This window comes from Aulostomus chinensis, chromosome 11 (genome assembly GCF_037954235.1).
Source record: "Aulostomus chinensis isolate RoL2024-O1b breed Wild chromosome 11, RoL_Achi_v1.0, whole genome shotgun sequence".
Taxonomy (NCBI): domain Eukaryota; kingdom Metazoa; phylum Chordata; class Actinopteri; order Syngnathiformes; family Aulostomidae; genus Aulostomus; species Aulostomus chinensis.
Window position 1 is genome coordinate 2,463,677 of NC_141330.1, and position 19,395 is coordinate 2,483,071.

General features: G+C 46.3%; 1 protein-coding gene across 14 annotated transcripts in view; it reads left to right on the forward strand.

Moving 5' to 3' along the window:
* sema6cb (semaphorin 6Cb) overlaps positions 1-19,395 on the forward strand; it is a 250,140-nt gene that overhangs the window by 145,693 nt on the left and 85,052 nt on the right. For all 14 annotated transcript variants that reach the window (XM_086217684.1, XM_086217688.1, XM_086217687.1 and 11 more), the window contains one exon: positions 2,539-2,703. The gene's annotated coding sequence lies outside the window, so the exon portion shown is untranslated. The remainder of the gene's footprint in view (positions 1-2,538; positions 2,704-19,395) is intronic.

The window sequence follows — 19,395 nt, forward strand, 5'->3', positions numbered from 1 at the left end:
TATTACACCGGGCTATTTCTCACGACTCGAGCCTGGAGTCATTTGGCAGGATAACTAAAACCTCTGTAGGGACGGCTCAGGATTTTTGAACATGAATTATCTTTAAGTCAGAAATGATGCCGTGTGACCAGTGTGGGGTTGTTGGGGACAATATTGTACCGATTTGGAGTAGAAAAGTATAAGAATAATGGAGGCAAAACATTTTACCGTTAAGTTGTGATTAATCAGCTACTGTTGGATGATTAATCCCTCATGTGTCTCAGATAGGCTGGTGGTATCGGTCAGGCCCTGAGAAAACAGCAGCTCTGCAACTGTCAGCCAATACATTTCCCTTTGCTGTGGCCGACATGAGGACCACGCTACTGCAGTAAAGGGCGGCGGTGGTGACGGTGTACAGACGGAGGAAGAAGAAGCGGGTACTGCACTGGCGAAGTATTCAGCTGTGACCTGAGACCTGAGGTGGAGTTTTGGGGCGATGAGACGTGATGAGCAAGTTTCACCTGTTATGCCGGCTAATGTCCATTCATGGATCAGCTTCACTCTATCAGAAGTCAATTTTGAAGAGTATTTTTGCGTGTTATACACCCTGGATGCCACACACACACACACACACACACACACACACACACACACACACACACTCACTCTCACTCTCTGTTATATAACCACCTGTTTCCACACAGGTGAAGCGTGCCAAGGCTCTCGTGCTTGTTTCATATGCAGAGGGCTGCGACGGTTATCAAGTATTTACAGGCCTTGTGTTGCTTCATGCCGCCGTGACGGGGGCTGGCGGCGGGCTTGAGCTCAAAGCAGCTGACGGCAGCTGCTTTGAGCTCAGGAGGGATTGGAGAGGCAGCAAAGCTCATCTGCTGTGCTGTGAGTCAGTGAGGGGGACATGCTTCATCCACGGCTGAGAGTGTGAGGTGGTTATGACCTTCCGCCCCCTCATCATTTGAGCGGCACATGGGTGTGTGAGCCTGTGTCAGTTTAATTGGAGGTAGGCTCAGTGGCTGGAAATCCACGGACCAGTTGCTATTAGTCACCGGCGGTCATCAGAGACTAACGGCGTGTTCAGAGCTGCTGAGTTTGCAAGAATGCATTTACAGCAAATTCATGTGTCATGAACTCTGGTGTGTGAGGCTGAGTAAACGATGACAGTAGAGTTGGCGGGCTGAGCTAACGACACAGCGGCGCTGAGAGCGAATTAGTCTCCTGGGAGCTCGGTCACGTATCAGGCAATTGAAAAAGTTCTCCTGAACTCCTGAAAAGTCCAAACAGGTGTTACGGGAGCAAACGTTCTCAGCCAACGTGATGGATCATTACACTCCTGAGGAGAAAAACTGTTGACACGGGTGACGGCGGGGGAATAGCCGTCGCTGCGAATGAAGCCCAAGGTTTCAATGTGTCAGAAATAAAAGAGAGGACAGTCTGAGCGTGTCGTGTTGTTTTGCTTTCTAGACATCTGCAGACACTCTTTATAATATTTTCTCCATGTTGTTGATTATGAAAAGCAGTTGCTGTCACACTTCAGCACATGCTGCATGTGGTCTACAGCAGAGACGGCATGGACCACATGTCTCTGCTTCCTCCCACTGCACAAGGATAGAGTCATGATATCCTGACTGGGGGTGCTGTCAACCAGCGAGTGTTTTTGATACAATAAATAATGAATATTAGCTTCCCTTCCTCTTCTTGTGTATAGCTTTTGAGTAGACGTGTCTCATGAAGCCTGAGCTGCTTCCCTCAGGGCAGCTGTCAATCCTGAACTCACACTCTCCTCTTATCGCACTCAATGATCAGAATTTCATTTCTGTGTTTGTCAAACAATAATCACGTTGCCGCTGGTCTGCAAAACTGCAGGAGACGTTAAGGTCGTAGTCGGAGTCAAAGATTTCACTTTTCTTCCTCAGCACAGAGAGCCATGTCGTAGTTTCACTTAATAAGGATGGCATCACCCAAAAACGCAGACTTCCTCCTGGACAAACATGACACGTCCCTCCTCCTTCTCCCCACCAACTCCAATCCGGGTTTCGCCGCTGTTTTCCAAAGGACTTAGAAGACACCAACATGGATATGGGTTATCAACGATGAGCAACTACCAAGAGTTTGAGCCAAACTGGACTGACAGGTTTAAAGACTGACTGCTATGTGGAGACGCCGACAGGGGGCTGATGTTGTTGTGTGTCCCTCTTTGAAGCTGACGAAGGTCTGAGGACGGAATCCTTGCTTGTCTTTGCATGGATGTCTTTATGGGGTTTATCAAAGAGCATTCCAGGGTCGTCACGTCTCGCCCTCTTACTCTTGACCTATTTTTGCCACCTGGCACATCTGGCTGTATTCCTGACCTCGCTGCTTGTTTTTGCTGAGATGTTATGACTTGGAGACAACACGAAGACCACGTCCAACCTCATCTCCCCGGGGGCTCGCTGGGTCATTAGCCCCGTTGAAGCGAAGCGTCAAACCCCTGATGTTTACTGTGCAGCTGCTCTTCTCCCGCTGACCATTCTGATCAGCCTGGTTTTCTGCTTGCTTTCACAGGAAGTTTGTTGAAGACTGAACGTTCTGAGACAGTGAACCTAAAAGGGGGACTCACCTGTGGTACCCTATCGACTACCCCATCTTTAAACCCCACCTCCTGCAAACCCCGCTGTGCTCAGAGGAGAAGGAGGAGCTGTGGATCCCCGCACGTGACCGGACCCGACTGTAAGTGAACCGCCGCCTCTTTGTTTAAATGCTACCAGCTCTGCAGCTTCAACCTGCTTGTGGCTTTCAGAGAAGCAAAAACACTTGACTTCACAATCAGGAATCAATACAGTATCTCAGAATACTATCAGAGTGCTTCTGGTGTTTTTGCTCTGCAGCGACAATCAATGCAACTCCAGGAATTTCTCCAATACTCCCAAGAGAAAAAAGACAACAACAAAATGACAGGAACAACACCAGCTGAATACGACACATTCACTGTGTAAAAATCAATACTTCTTCTAATTGGCAGTTCATCAAATTGAAGTCAGGAAAATAAATCCGTTGGTACGATTTGGGAGTGGAACATGGAGATCCGCTATGTGGGTGTGCAGCCAGCATTCGCCAGCACCCGTTATCAGATTCACATTTTCCTACCAGGCTTTGATTGCTTTGACATCACCATTTTTTTTTAACATGGCCCCACAAGAACACTCTGAATCGCCAAAGCTGCTCCTCAGGTAGGAATATACACATCGCTGCATCCAGGCACTTCTCCTCTGAGGTATTCGGGAGGCGGGGTCACAGCCTTCATCATAACCCTGAACCAGAGCCAGAGGATGGCTCGGAAAACTGGTTCCACAGAGCCAAAAACATTTTGCTGGGCCAGGAAACGCTTACATCAGGGGTTGGAGGCGGTATTATGTCACATCTCTTTTACATTTGAAGTCGTAAATCTGAACAGGGATATTCTGACTTTCCAGCTCAACTGGAATGCAGCATTATCGTGAGCACCAAGACCAGAGTTATTGCACTTGTTAGCAGCCTACATGCTAGCGTTGAGCTAGCACGTTCACACATCTGGCTGCGGACAGTCGAGAGTCAACTTAACACGAGTTTGCTGACTGCTGCAGACTCCAGACACATATTCTGATTATTCTGTGTTAATGTCTCAGAAGTGCTGGTCAAACCCAACTAATATAGAAAATGCTAGATTTGGAAAAAAGGCTAAATTCTGTGAATCCACCTGGAATACGTTGTTGACGTGACGCTTGTCAAATTCTGAATACTGTCATTTTCAGAATGTTGGTCAGCCAGAATATTCCAGAGTGTCTGGTGAGTGCTCAGTTAAATTTACTCTCCTTTACTGTTTGACAGGTTCAACTTCAGATTGATTCGTTTGTTCCTGTTAAAATACTAAACTTCGTACATAAATGTGATGTATAATTATGTGAACTTTCACCGTGGCTGTAATTATTTCCTGACCCGTGATTGGTCAGTGTGTTCTTGCGTTCCTCACACAAATACACACTGAACAGCAGAAATGCCACATAATTCTATAGGCGATAAGATGAATAGAAGAAGTAATGACATAATTGCTCTGATAGAAAATCCCACCCCGTCAGGCTCGGGTTGGCCGCAGTAATGGAGAGGAAAACAGCCGACCAGATTGTATAGGCTGGAGTGTATGGAGACTTTCAATGGAAATAGCTGTGTGCCACAACAAACATGTCGAGGTGCTTCATTAACATGTTATTTTAGCCAAGCTAGCGCGAGCTTTGTGAGCTCTTGTAGCGGTTTGACAGGGTAAACGCTCACGTCGGACCATCTCTTTATTCATTATCCCCTTTCAAAGCACCGCTATTGTGCTTTGATCCCTCTTTTGGCTTCGCCTCTCTACGTTTGACCGCTGTAGAGCGCCGTGCGTCACTCAAAGTGAACAGAAGCCCACCAGGTTTGCACAGCTCTCCGCTGACAGCCAGGAAACAGTACATGGTAGTTTTGCGTGGAGGTTGAGCGTATACAGCAAGGAGGTTGAACTGGCATCATGGAGGCGTGAGGGCCCCAATGTGGAACGCCGTTTTCTGCCTGTCTATTTTGATGACACAGAGTTATCAAAGGGAGTGAAATGGGACAGAAGAGCGGTGAATGGTGGTGCACGGACGTGAAACATGATGAGACTGAGCTGAATAGAGGTATTATGGTGCCAAAAATGTGAGTGAGAGACGGAGGCAGAGAGAGACGGAGTGCCATTACTTTCATATCTTGTCACCCACTCACTCGACAATACAGCCACTGTGTCAGCACGATGCTTGATGCATAGTTGGGATTTGTTCCTGGCCCACATGCTTCACTAACAAGAATCAAACAGGGAAAATCTTTGTATTCCAAAAGAAAACATCTGAAAGTCCTTTCCAAATCCTGCCCTCTAAAACTGAAACTATCAGTCAGCTGGAATTTGCGAACTTAAAGGTCAAGGCCACTTATTTTGTGTTGGGACAGTTTCAAGGTCACTGAGGACACACGCCAGGACGTGAAGTTTAAAATTGTGCGCTGCGATAAGAAGCTGTCATACTGTGATTATTGTGTACGGTATTGCAGTATCATCTCGAGTCATCGTGCACTGCATGCAAGGCAAGTTAATCCACTCAAACACGCAAACTTCAACGAGCTTAAAAAAATACAAAAGAAGCTCTTTCTAAAATATTTGAGCAGCGTCGTTCAAAATATAAGTTGTTTGTCTTTTGTTGGTTTATAATTGCTCAGTCGATTAATTCAGTTGGAATGGTGACAATTTAAATATGTTAATTTTACTGAGAATGATGCCGTAACCAAGTCAGAAACAGAAAAATGCATTTCTGGAACTTCAGATTGAAGTGAGTTTAAATCAAAGCAGCATGTTGTTAGCGAGCGTTAGCAGAAAGTCACTGGTTCACTCTGTCACTTCTTACACGGAAGCATCAGTTGTCACGAAATAGATTCCTCCCATTCCCACAGCCCACTCCCACATGGGGGCAGGTTTGTTGTATGTACTGGAGTAAAAAGGTGAGCAAACACACATGGAACAAGGCAAACCTGCAGTGCAGCAGAGAGCAGCGATGCTGGTTTCACATCTGCTGCTCCAGTTTGATTTACACACTAGACACTGACTGCACAATGTTAGCGGTGCTGATTGGAGCCGATAAATACCCGAGTCTACAGCAGGGTCATTTGACCCGTGACTGAATGCAGATTAAACTCTTTTCCACTGCAGGCAAAAGCCAGATGTTTGCGGGTGTTACCGTGTTTTTTGGGGGGCTGATGGGACCGAGATATAACCTCCCTCTCATGACTAACGCAGTCGTGTGCTTCACATACAATGGCAGTTGATCTTGAATGTGTATGATTTATTAATTCTCCTGCTCAACAAAGGCAGCCTACTTGAGCTAAATAGAGAAAGAAAGCCCTGCATTAAGCAGATTAAAGAAAGAAGGAAAAAATGAAGGCAGTCTTGCAGGGCACCAAGGCCAAAGTGGCCAGTGGGCATGTGATTTTCAAGGCCAGGAACAGGGCAGCATGGCGGGCAGTTACGTTCCTGCCCTGCTCTAAGTCCTGCATAATCAGATTGATGGCCACATTTGTGTAAAATGTTCTCTCTAAAAAATAAAATATTAATCTTGTTCTACATGCAGCACTTCTCTACAGGAACCTGCTTTTGGCACTTGTCTTTTCACGTACAGAATTAAGAAAATATTCCTGCAAATCAGTGCCACGCTGAGAACGCAGCTGCCGGCGTAGATGTGGTTTTTGGCACTTCTGTCCTTGTGGAAAGCTCAGAGAGGGAAGAAAGAAGAGATGTGTCCTAGTCCAGATTAGAGACTCAGGTGTTCCAGGTTTGTGGTTCGCACCTGAGCCATCTGAGTCACCAGGAAGCCTCTCGTGTACCTTCCTTGTCTTTGCCTCGCTGATAAACTTAGGTTGACCTCCCTCCCCGTTTGCCCTGGAGGCCTCCAGTCTTTGTCGGTGCCCTTATTTTCTCCTCCTCTCCTTTTCTTCCTCCTGCTCTTCCCTCAGCAGTGCTCCAGCTCAATGTTAAATGAGGGCATGGCCACACTCAGATGTGCTGTGACAAATTGGCACAGAGGAGGCAGATGGCAATGGGGAGGAGACTGGTTGTCATACCATTTTCTGCAGTGACTTGAATTGATCTCGGTGTCGCAGGGCAACCAGCACATGCTCCACTTTTTGTAATCCTGACTTTTGTCCCTGTCCCCCCAGTATGCACAAGCACACCAGCCAACACACGCGCCACCCTCCACCTTCGCCATTAGTATCAATGATGTGTGCAGCTGAGGTGCTCGCAGACTGTCAGAGGCTCAGGGCTCGGCTCCGCTCGGAGAAGAAATGGGATGCTGAGGGATTTTGGCAGAGAGACGCAGCTCAGACTAATGGTAGGCCGGTGGGACTGTGGGACCCTACGCGAGACACGAACCACTACTGACGTACGAGACATGTCAGCAGGCGGTTCTCTATCCAGATCCAAACAGTGTTTACCCATGAGCTTTGGATGCAGCTTGGCTAAAAACCCCACTGGTGTTTTTCAGTCTAACGCGTCCTCTCGTGAGATCATAGTTTGTCTGGCGTTGCTCGTTAATGTTTCCTAAGGATGTCGACGTTTTCCCCCAATTGGTTATCCTTCACAGCTGTACCCGGGAGGGTTTTTAATACACGCCATCTTTGCTTAAATCACGTGGAGTTAAAACAACAATCAGATCAAAAGAAGAAAAGTCCACCCTGTATGGTGGCCGTGTGACGTCCGCTGGCACCGCTGGGCTCAGGAACCCATCATGCTCAGCTTTGTTGGCCTTGATTTTGTGACTCACCCTGAAATCTATCCTGGAACTAAAGAACGCAGGATTGCTGTTGAGAGAAATTCTGACTTCAATCTACTTGCTGCTGATCATCTCCATAAATTAGGGGTGCATGCACTGCCATTGTAAGGTGTCAAGAGTAGATTAAGGGGATGTATTCCAAAGCAGCTGGAATACATGGACCAGAAGGTGATCATTGCGATGTCTGCATGTTGATGAGGTAAGCCCCCGATTCAGGTCGTCAGTCTTTTGTTGGAATCTCCTCAGAAACACATTGTGTGCTTGAACATACGATGTCATCAAAGCTGAGTTCTGGTTAAAAACAACAACAAAAATGCTTTAAGGGCAGCAAACACAAACGTGGCTTCATTGTCTGACGCTGAAATCATCCCTGGTCCAGCTGCTGAATGTGAGCTTGCCGTGCTGCCGTGTCAGCTGGGCGGCTGACAGACCCGCGGCTCACCGCTGCTCAGAAAAAACACAAAACAAGTTGACGAGCTTCAGCAGCTCTGAGTCGGCAGGACACGCTGTTGGATTTGCCTCCCCGGTGCTATGAAACTCACGTTAGAGTTTCTTCTGAAGGCCACTTGTGGCAGCTGCAGTGACAAACTAGGGTGAACCATGTTACAGCGAATTCACCAGATGCGTCTTTGTTAGCTGAAAAGATGAGTAGACGTTTTTTAAGCTAACAAAAGATGTTCAGTAACGCAGCTAAAGTGACTGATAGCACCTGCGTAACTGCTCTCAGGCCACATACAATCAGACTTGACTAGCATGCTAGGTTAGCATTAGCTGTTCCTGAGCTCACATCTCTGACAAACAGTCCCGTTTAGTTTGATCCACCCATGTAAGGCCATTAATGGCAGCGGTCCATCAGGAACGGGGATGCTCGCGCTAACGCACTGAACTCCTCTAACAGTTGAGGACCCTTCAAAGTCTCAGCTGCAGAACGCTGGTACCACATTAGCGTTTAGACCAGGAGAACTGTTGCCTTGGTGCATTAATCAACACGCAGGCAACTACATGTTACATACAAGGTGCTGCGCCAGTCTCGTGTTATCTGTGTTTCTGAATACAGGGACATGAGAGTGAATACAGCTCTTGAGTTAACACTGCCATGGAAATATGCCTCCAAATCGCCGTAAAACAAGACCCGGTTTTCACAAGTGCACGGCCGTGTTGTGGGTGTTAACTGATCCGATTCCCTTTTAATTAAAAAGCTGCATTGGCTGTGTGGGCGGGAGCCCGGGATAATGACTGGATTTCGCTCTGCTCACCTGGGACGTGACCGGAGAACTTTCCCACAGTTGCTTAACATTCGGTGAACCTGCGAGGCCTAAGCAGTCCGCATCGATCAGCAGATGTGATGAATTCCTGCCCGGCCTTCCTAACTGGCATCTCTGGAGTCGTGGGAGTGCTGATGCTCCTCCAGCCCCTCGCACTTCCAGAGGAAAAATAAAAGATGCACGAAGAAAAGAGGGAAAACCAAGTTCCTCGATAGTTGACCCCTTTTTAGATCCCAGAATATTTTTTATTGATCACCAATTGAGCTGAAATAATCAGTGATGTGATTACCTAGAGAGCTGTGTTGACTTTCCTCTGAAATATGCCTTTCAGGCTAATATTTGGACTTCAAAGTACCCTTTTGCTGATTTTCATGTTTATCAGCTGCTAATTACACTCACATGGGAGAACTGACGTGATGCAATTTCTCTGGGCTGGTTAAACCAGCCCGCGTAGCAGAAACATGCACACATCTCTCCCAGCATGCAGTGTTTTATGAGATGTCCACACGCTATCCGACACTCTGAAAGGCTGGACAGGAGCCAGGTTGTTACAGCGACATGCATTTGCGTGTCTTCAAGCTGTGAGGAGAAAAAAAAAAGGAGGAAGAAAAAGCTCTCATTTGTGATATCGGCTCTTCTGTCCGTCTGTCAGCAGAAACAATCCACAGGCCTGCGTCCTGGTATCCTGGACAAGCGTTCACATTTGCCACATTCCCAGAGAAACAAGGAAGCGCCCAGAACTTGGAGTACAAACACAAATCCGCTGCAGAGTGTAAATAAATCATCCTCTCCCTGTCATGGGGAAGAAATCCAGCCATAAGAGCATAAAAGCTTCTCCAGGGTCTGCAAACATGGCTGTCTACACTTGTGTGTCAGGATCAGGATCCAGGTGCTTCACCTGTAAATCTGTCCTCTCCAGGCACTTCCATCCCTCTGCTCGCTTCCTAAACATTTGGTGCATTTGAATAATGAAGGTGGGTTGAAACTCCAACTCGAGGCTGTTTGTAATTACATTTGACACAAGCAAAGTTTAAGTGTGTTTGTTTTAAACAGCACTTAAAGGTCACAAAAAGAACTTTATTTTGCAGTTGTAGGATTAAGTTTAATTTATGCTAATGCTCTGTGCACTTGGATGTTTACTTTTGAGGGCAAAAGCCAAATTAATTAAATTTCAGTAAAGTTAAAATGTCGCCCATATAAGTCATGTCAGAGCATTAGATTTGACCTATTTGCAGACTTGTGTGAGATCCCTGTTATTTAGCTTGTAGCAGTTTGTCTCCGGGCGTGTTGCCGCTGATATCTTCGATCTCCTGGAACGGCAGAATCAGAGATTTCCAGCTGTAGTCTTCCTCAGCAAATATTTGGCCTGTTTGATGAGATGTCCTTGCACACAAATCTGTTGTCGCGGACGAAAAGATTTTTTTTTTTTAAACCCTCGTTATTGTTGCAGAGGAGCACAACAGGTTTCCCAGCAGGCTTCACTTCCCGTCTGTAAGACGAAATTGAGGGTTTGTCATTTGTGTTGGAACGAATTTGTGCGTGACGCCCAATGATTTGGTCGAATCAAATTTGAGTTTGCAAGAATGCATCCGCATCATAACCAATCTACAAATGGTTTATGTGTTCCTAATGTGGTTCGTGTGGACTGAAGCGGGCCACCGGGTCGGTACCAGCGAGGAAGACAGACTTTTATGATCCCACTGAAATCAAAACTGAATTAATTTTGTTTTGCACGGTCCACGTTTGTGTGATTTAAGCTCAATTTTATGTAACAAAGGCAAACATGACAGTCTGGCGGAGCGTTGCAGGTATGGGCTTGTCATTAGCTGATTATTTCAGTCCGCCGTCCTCCCCTCGCGGCGCTCTTTAATGTCTCTCTCGCTACAACAACAAGAAACTCTGAGGCTGAAAATGACCCGATTTGACAAAGACTTGATGAATAAAATAAGCTCCCCTCTGTTCATTCAGTTGAAAGATGCAGCTTTGCCTCATGGTAGCATTTTTCTATGGTAGCAGAGGGATCGAGTGTCGAACCAGACCTCTCTCCTGGAGGGACGTCTGGCTGCACGCCACTGCGAGTGATACAGATGAACCAGCATGCTGGTAGAGATGAGCCCCAATCTGGGTCCTGCTAGTTGGGATGGATGTTTCCTGTCTTCGCTGTTTCTCTGATACCACTATAATGTGAAATGACAGGAGAGGAGCCAGCGCTACCCTCCTGGATTTATTACAGATGTGTGTATTGTAGGCTAATAGAAGGAATCTATTGATGAGGGGAATGCTGCTGGAAGTTTAATTATTAGCGATGCTCCTGTGTGACAGGCCGCTGGGGTGCACAGATAAATCATTCAGTCAGTCAGGCTTGTTTTCCCGTGTGCTTGGTTTGTCTACAACGCTGCTAATGAGGAAACTGTTTCAGTGTAACTGAAGAGGACAGTTCTGTTGAATGATAGCCTTCAGGGTTTGTGTCCTCTAAATGCTCTCTTTGTCCAAGCAGTTATTTTTTGTATTAATTTATCTTTGCAAGGCAGCAATAGATGTGGTAATCTTAAGCCATGGAGCGATTTGCAGCCAAGACTCGGGGCCGGGAGGCTCTCACAAGCCTCAAAGCCTTGTGTTTTAATAAGAGAATGTGCTCCGTCATTGAGAAGACTGATTAAAATCCCCGCGTGTCACCGGCAGGGCGACAGTGGCATATGGCCAAATGGCTTAAGCATTGAGAGAAGACATCTGCAGTTCCAAATCACTGAGGCTGGAGCAAGGAAATGAAATCACACAGATTAAAGTGAATGTGGCTCATTCCTCAATGCCATCATCTGTGGAAACCACTGCTTTTTAAAAATGCGATGTATTGAGACAGCGATGTTACGGCTAAACAACCGTTTGTTTGTATTATTTGGTCATTTTTGAGCAAATCTTTCCTGCTAATAAAGTACAAACCAGAGTGAACTTAATGGGAAGTCTACAGTGTAACAAATTAGCCAGACTGACGGTTTATGTTCTTATTTTGGTTGTGAAAAGTCCACCAGCTGCTTGGAGATGCCAGCCACCTGTTAATGCTCCCGGGTGCTGCTGTAAATGCTATGGATATTTACAATATTCATTTTTCTAAAAGCCCCTTGGTTTGCTTTGGTTGTACTTTGTAAAGAGGAAACTGCAGCTCCTTTAAGAACAGATTTGTTAGAGTTTGGACGGCAGCCAGGCCACAAAGATAAAGAAGAAATATCAGGGCACCGGGGAGAAAGTTAGCAGTTCATCAGATTCAAAGCCATTCTCAGAACAGAAAACAGACAAATACACACATAATTATCAATAAAAAAAAAAATCGTGTTATTTAAGGCTTATTAGCATTTTTATTCAGGCACAGGTCTTTTCCGTTTTTCAAATGAATGTTTCAGTGTTTAAGTGCTAATACGTCAGACCTTCCTCCTCATCCTCAGTGCTTTTCATGTCCCTCTGCCTCTCCTGCATGACTCTCCTGATTTACTTCATTCTTGCAAACCTTAACGAATTCAGTGGATCGTAGTTCAACTTTTAAGTGCAGCTCTGAATTCACACAGATTTTTTTTTGCTTCAGAAACAATTAAATGCTCCTCAAAAATGACCTTGAATTCCACCTCTGACATCGTCTTTCACAAACCACGACAGTGTAGAAAATATAAACAAGCACTTGACAGCTTTATAGCTCCTCGCACAATGCAAATGTGGTGTCTGTGTGATATTCGGCAAAAACTGGGGGTCTCGGGGTGCGAGACGTGAGCGACGTCTGCTGACCGACGTCTGGGAAGTTCTGAACGCCAGATAGGGCGGCGGTGAGGACAGCCGCTGAAAGACCACGCCCCTCACAGCGTGTCAGGGTGGTGGTCACCCTCAGTTGTGGTGAAACACACCAGAGACAGAGTGTGGGACCTTGTTACGCGAGAGCTTTAGAGAATGTTAAAAAGGAAGTTTTGAGCAGCGTTATTTATTCAGTTACTCTCTGCGAACGCTTCAAACAAACCTTAAAGGCTTTTTCTTTGTTAAATTTAACATAGAAGCAGCAAACATGTTAGGGACACCGCTAACAAACAGAGTAGAGGAAGATCCATCCATCAGTGAAAAATTGAGTTTTCTTTCGTCGGCAGTTTTATGGGGGGATATTTGCACACAAAAAATTCCCAGTTTTGGGAATATCAGTGAGGACGGCAGCTCATTCAAAGTAGTGGTTCAGTCTGCTGTTCTGTGACACCTCAAACAATGGCAACATTTTTTTGTGAACTTCCAATTCTTCCCCTCCTTGGGTTCCACTGTTCCCATCAGCCTTTAATGTGATACTCCAAAATGCATCACAATACATGGGAGGGAACCTGTCTGATGCTAACAGACCAGAGAGCAGCCCCGCACAAGCCTGCACATCATGAATAATATGCAGAGTTGGAGCATCAAGGTCATCCTGCCCGAGGATTTCTCGAGAGGGTAAGTGAGCAAATAAGGCTGAGAGTCTGATGAACTCCAGGAATAGTTTGATAAACTGTATCACCAGTGACAAATGTAAGTGTCGGCAGCCTCCCTCTGTGGCAGCACATTGCCTTTGTGATAAGGCCGGCTGCTGATATGAGCCGGCAGCACATGGCTCATGTCTGAGGAGGCTGCAGGGACAGAGGTAGAGTAACTGGAGACGCGGGCAGACGCTTGTCTCCCAGTATTGATTGGTCCAGACGTCCAGACAGCTCTAACTGGCACAGGCAGTGAGGCTGAGCTTCCTCCTCCCTCGTCCCTCCCGCGGCTCAAAGGGACTGTTTGGAAATGTGACATGACATTTGGTTACCAGGCGTCGCTGAACTAAGGGATGTGTTTCCTGGATACATACTCCTATCTCACACTGAAAGACGCTAAGCGCCATTGTGTCCGGTGGAGACACAAGCAGCTTAAATATATATTTTCACACAGTACTTATGTTGCACAGCATGTGTCCTTGTTTCTTCCTGTGGAGGCTTTGTGTCAAAAACCCCTGGCGCCCACAGCCACATTTCACTGGAGAACATAAATAATGGTTAACGGCGTTGGAACTTGGCAGGCAGGCTGAGAGGATTGCTGTTGTGTTGCCGTCATCCCAGCTGAGGTCAGCAAGAAGTAGGAAAGAAACAGTTAAGTACTGCCACAGAGGAAAGAGGTTTGCTGTCGGCCATGTTGCTCCTGCAGCTGGCCTTCGTCACACAGGTGCAAGCGGGTCCGCCATTTTGGACAGCTACATGTACGGCTTTTGTTTTGGCTTTTGTGCTGTGGGGTGGACAAAAGGAGCAAATTGAACGTGTCTGTGTTGAGCTCCGGGAAGCCGTGATGCGCATGTGAGAAATTTTCCTGACAGAATCATTAGTTCCAGCCCGATCTCTCAAGAAGCTTCAATTACATGACCCCAAATTCAAATTTCCACTGGAAATGGTCGCAGCAACTGCCACATAATCGACTAAAATGGCTGCCAGGCGACTTCACCTGAAATGCCTCCTTGTATACAAGCATCAACGCACCTTCTCTCACTCGTCTCTGCAGCCACAAGAATAATGGCCTCTGGTCTCCTCTTGAACACAGACTAATGAGAATCTCAAGCCCGACAAGCAGAGTGCATTCATCACGCACTCCGTCTTAATGATACCACCACCCAGACTCAACTTCCCGCCAACGCCAGGATCTTGCCCGATTATACACGCGTGTCTCCTTACGGTCCTTCTATTAAAACAGCTCGGTCGAACTCAGCGATGAGATGAAGAGACGAAGGAGGAGGGGAGTTCTGCTCGTGTCTCATCTCTTCCCCTCCATCTTGTCTCCCAGCCCTCCTGATATGAACTTGTCTACTGGCTCTTATTCTCTTTGTGTTTCTGAAAAGTTTTGGATGGGGACTGATGAGAGAATCAACAGATGAATACTACATGCGCTGCTTTCATCCACCACAATGAGGGGCTGTTTTTTTATTAGTGGAGTGAAATGGAGCTTTGTAGGAGAACTCAAGGAACCTAATAAGAAGAATCTGTCAAGAAAACCGAGTCTCAAATTATTAGACATCTGGCAAACGGGTGTTATGAGCATATGGTGCAGACCCATTAAGACATTTCTTATATTAAAGCTCCCATTACTTGAAAAATGCATTTTTTTCCACTCAGTTTTAATCCTTTTTTAATTGTTCATGTCAAATTTATATCAGATAATCAGTGTCGGAGGGCATTAACACCGCAAGCCATCTCAGCTCTTCCTGCTCAAAAAAATAAACAAAAACAGTTACAGTGTGTGATGACTCAACTTGCTTGTACTCATTTTACATCCAAAAATCCCAGCTGAGATTTTTAAATCCCTTTTATGTCAATCATGTGACGTGCCGCAGCACTGAGTTATGAAGTGTCTGACAAAAGGTCCCAGTTGGTTTCACAACTACAATCTGATCCGTTTGGTCCGATAACATTCACGTTCTACCAGAGCCGAACCATGAAATGGCTTATTCACTTTCAAGTTAGCGCATCGCTAACCAGAGGTGGCGCGCTCTGCTCCTGAACGGCATCTTAAACATGGTTTCGAATGTCTCACCGTCCTGGTGAAGTGGCTCATGACTCTATCACAAGTTGGTCTGACGCCATTTCCAAAGTCTGGCAGGATGCGATCCACCATCCACTTTTGTTAGCAGACAGCTAACCAGACGTAGCCTCCGGTTTGCTTGCTCTACCATCCTGAGGGCTTTATGAACATTCAGTGCTGTTAGCTAATGTAAATGCTAATCAGTAGCCATGACAAGTCCTTCCTTTGCTTCCTGTTTCTGCCTGAAATAATGAGTAGAAACAAAGAGCAGCCTGACGTCCGTTTCATGGAACCCTCATAAGATCCAGTTTCCACAATCGTATCCACCACCTGCAGCTGTAATGAAGTCCAGTCGTTAGTCATGTCAAGGTAGACGTAATGACATGCTAAAACAATGCCAGTATAATCCACTGCGTCCGTGGCTGTGATCTTTATGTTGTAAGACGGGGAGGATGATTTGAGCCCTAATTAAATGGTCTTCTAATCAGGGCCTGCCGCCTCTAATGACTGTTAGGGATTTAGACAGAGATAAGAGCTTATCCTCCTTAAGTGCTGGAAAGGCTACATTATCTAAACGGAGACCTTGGCGGCGCTTAAGCGCACATCTCAGACACATTAGACACGTCCAGGAAGACAAGCAGCCAGAGACACTAAAGGCAGAGGAACAGTGGATGGCGGTGGCGGCTGGTGCCGCCACGAGAAGAGAATCAGTTTACATCTGTGAGGGTCGATCAAGGGTTGATGTAATAACAGTTGAGTTTGGGTGAAATCTTTGTGCTGCAGTAGAGACGCCCCCCTGCAGTAGAATGGGGGATTGTGCTCTTCCCACTCGGGGGGGGGGGGGGGGTCATGCAAAAACATGAGATTTGGTGAGGAGAGACTGGCTGTGTTATTGTGCTGTATGAAAGTAGTTTCAATCCGGATGTGATGCATGAGCGGAGGAGCTCCCGTGCAGACTACGTCCAGGCTTCAAAAACACACGCCTTGATCAAAGTGACCCGGAGCCCAGCAGAACTTCAGAATTTTGTCTGAACCGTCTCCAGCAGAGACAGCCTGTGCCGTCTCTTTAGCCCTGCTGTCTGCTCGTGGTTCCGTGATGCCATTCAACTGCGATAGTGGAACAAAGATGAATGCATTAATGTTGGATCAGCATGAGGGTCAGCAGAGCCAGCGAGACGCTGAAAGACACAGCAGTGCTCTGTCAGGTGTACGGACACCGGCCCCTTGGTCACACGCTCCGGAACTCCTTCCAACAGTTCCGTAAACATATAAAACAATACTTCTACTTGGCAACAGAAGCTTATGAAGTACTTGTGGTCTTGGGTTACTAGTAGTGTAAAATTAGTGAAACATTAACAGCAGAGATGCTTGTTTCGCCATCTCGGTTTGTTTATTGGTACATCCACAAATAAAGTGCACGACTTCGGTTATGTTGTGGATTCTGCAAAAGACACCTTTGCGTCCGTCCCTTCGCCTGGCCCTAGCCCAGAGTGTCATTCATTCATATTTTTTACCGGTTTGGATTTAAACATGGCTAAATGAGCTCCTAAAACCTGAGTGCTTTCCGAGCCGAGTGGGATTGTCAGCGTCCACTTGACCTTTGGCTTCTCTGTGAAACTCTTCATTCAGTATATTTTGGACATGGAAGTTCATGGAGGTTACTAATGTGACAAGCGTCTCAAGTCCTGAATAACAAGTGGGATGTTGCGTCCGGTCTATGTAAGTTATCCAACATATAATAATATGTAATGAATAAAAAACGTAAGTAGAAAACAGTCGGCTCATCCCAGGCATTGGTTGCAGGAGGGCGGTCTGAGTTGAGCGTCTGCACGTCACGGTTCGTCCTGTATGAAATCCAATTTGACCACTGTGACTCGTCATTAAAGGAACTCGCCCCACACACTCTTGGTAATGTGGCGCCTCCTGTGATGCTGTTGAAGCCAGAGCTGCCAGCCTTTAACTGAGTGCTGGAATTGATTGTCTGGCTGATTCCAGACCAGTGAGCTGTGAGATGCTGTCAGTCCCCTCCCCCTCATCTTCCTCATTTAGATTTACTGTCTTTGCCACCGTCACCGCTAATGTCCCATTCCATTGCTTCATGGCCTGTCTACCTTCCCCCAGTATTCCTTGATGGAGTTGATGAGGTAAGAAGAGCCGCACGGCCCCCGCTGCATGAATCCCTGTGGCCGTGGGCTTTTCTTGGGAGAGACGGAGTTGTTAAAGAGATAAACTGAGCTTGAAAGCTTCTGGGTCTTTCAGTGTGTGTTTAGATGATATCATCAGTGTGAGACAGCAGTAATGAAAGTAAGGTCAGCTGCCACTGTGGGCTACTGCCCTGAAAGGTAGCTCTCTCCTGATAAGACTGCTGCCTCTTTTCATCCGTCCTCTTAAGAGCTTCTGGTGTGTTATGAAGCTGCCACATGGATGTTGAGTTTGAGCAGAAAAGGTGTCTAATAATTGGATGCATGCTCCGCGTACAGAGACCGTTTGTCCCTGAGACAATGATGAAGTGTTTAATCTTACCAGGAACGGCGAAGCACACAGGCCTGATGATGCCATTATCTTTGCATGGCTCTTTCTCCGCAAAACCTCACTTTTACCAGTGATTTATATTTCCCTTCATCAGTATCGACCGCTCCGATTGCAAAAATAATTCATTTGGAAAAGCGAGCCTAGCTACTTTTGTGCTAGTTCATCTGAAATTCACCAAATGTCTTTTTTGTCACACGTTCCCTTGGTGGCGTTTTTCTCTCTCCCCCTCTCTGTATGACTTTGCTGGGTGGTAATGTGACAGGAATGGATGTTCTAGGTGATGGCTGTGTGATTGCCTGCGCTAACAATCGGTGGGTTTACATGTGTAGCTGCAGCAGAGCTGGAGTTCCTCCAGGTTCACGCATGCTTGGACAGTGTACTTGAACAAGGATAGATCAAAATATGCCCAGGTGGGGGCATTTCCTCCTGACAGCGTTCAGTTCTGCTTCTGTGTCACTTACCAAACAAGCTAGCACCTCGACTGTACGCTGTTGGACTTCCAGGTGTATCAATTTGGAGCCAATAAAAGTGAACTCATGCCGTTGTGATTTGATTGCCAACTTAATTATCTACATACGTTAGTGTAACTCTGACAGGTATGATTTCGGTCAGACTAACATGTTTACATGCCGTCAACTGTCCAGTTTTGTTCCATGTCCACCCCAGGTCCATCCCGGGTCTTTCAGTATTGGAGTCAGTTTCGAGCTGATCACATCTCTCGATTTTTGGAAGGTCTATTTTTGCCTCATCATGCAACGCCACGGTCCCCAAGGTTTAAAAAACAAAACAAACAACCTTCATAGAGACGGATGTTTGTGTGCTGCAGGGCGGCCAGAACAAATGGTGCCACTGTAGCAGCTTAAAATCCATACCTGCTGCTAACATAACGAGTTGCTCATTTCTCCAGTCCATTCCAGGCGTACCGCAATAAGACAGCTTCCTCTAACCTCAGGTAAACGTACTGGGTCAGTGGAGGATTCATCACACTGATTAATCCGTGTTTGATCACCTACTTTACCTTCACGTGTTTAGTAGAGAGTCTGTTTTGGCACACCGGAAGCGTTAAGCTGTACTTTAGTCAAGAGGTACAGAAAGAGGCAGGAGTTCTTGCCATTGCATCAGGATGGAAGATAAAAGTCGAGGCAGCAGTTATCAGTGCAGGAAACTCAATATCTGCTCATTAATTTCCCCTACTGGAATGAGCCAAACTTCATGCATATGCCACTCATAATTCTCTCTTTGTCGAGAGGAAATTCAAGTTCCAGTTGTTTGATAATTCATGCAGGATATCTTTCAAAATAGGAAGTTTGAAATGCAAACGGTGCAGCGAGCTAATTGGTACCACAGGGGAGATCGAGATCAAAGAGCCTGTGTGTTAATAGTGAAGTCTCAATCTTTTTTGTCCCGCCGCCGAGCGAATGGACACAAAGCCACCGTGAAGTCCTTAAAGTGGCGGTTTTCCGCTGAACCAGCCAGGCAACTGCAAATAAAAAGTTGTATGTGGATCTGCTGAAGCTATCACCTGAACATCCGCCGGCTCCAACTGCGACACCGATGAGGAGTCATACTTCCACCAGGCAGCTTTGTACAAATATGAGCTGATGCTTTGTTGTTGTGTTTTTCCCACAACACAACAATCAAAACCACTTTTAAAAGTCTTGTTTTAAGGTCATATATGTATTCTAGGATACTATGAACACGTATATAAGTGGGTAGATTTG